Source organism: Tubulanus polymorphus, chromosome 5, assembly GCF_964204645.1.
Source record: "Tubulanus polymorphus chromosome 5, tnTubPoly1.2, whole genome shotgun sequence".
NCBI classification, from domain to species: Eukaryota; Metazoa; Nemertea; class Palaeonemertea; order Tubulaniformes; family Tubulanidae; genus Tubulanus; species Tubulanus polymorphus.
Window position 1 is genome coordinate 24,859,199 of NC_134029.1, and position 840 is coordinate 24,860,038.

The following is an 840-nucleotide window of genomic DNA, read 5'->3' on the forward strand; positions in this document are numbered from 1 at the left end:
CTAGTGGTTCGATCTGTAAATACAGTATAACATATCTATAGAAAATAGTGATCATCTAGTGGTTCGATCTGTATACTCGATATTTACAACATCGATCAAGATTGATGAAATATTTTCAAAGTAATTTTTCTGGACGATTTAAAATCATTGATTACGGATAAATTTCTATCAGAATTCTAAATTCATCTCTTATTAAACCTGTTGTAGAATGAACAGAACAGTTACACTCGGGTTATTGAACAAATCTTATAACATAAACTTTGTATTATTAAATATAAGTCGATGAGCGCATGCGCAGCCGCATTAGAGGTTTATTTACCGCCCAAACAGCAGACAAACAAAATCAATACAATTCAAATCCGATAAGTGTCGATATTAATAATAGTTGTAACAATTTCACTTTAGATATCGATTAGATATCAATCAATCAATGGAATAATTAATTAGCGAGTCAACCAGCCATTCAGTCAGCCGGCCGGCCGGGCGGTCGGTCAGTCAGTCAGTCAGTCAGTCAGCCAGCCAGTCAGTCAGCCAGCCAGCCAGCCAGTCAGTCAGCCAGTCAGGTGTAGGTGTAGTGTTTATCCAAATATCCTGCAATAACTAATGTACGGTGGTAATATCGGATGTGTTGACTGGTCACCACAAATCTCAGTGGGAATCCTGACTCATACAATACCGGTAGTTGACAAACTAAATTGAAATCTATAAGGCAACATGCTGATAGTATCCTGAATATATTATTAAACCACCTCTTACTCAATATTACTTATTTGACGTTTTGAATGGAACCAGAAATAGAACGGTTACTGATATTTAGATTCAGATTGACACGTTTATTTA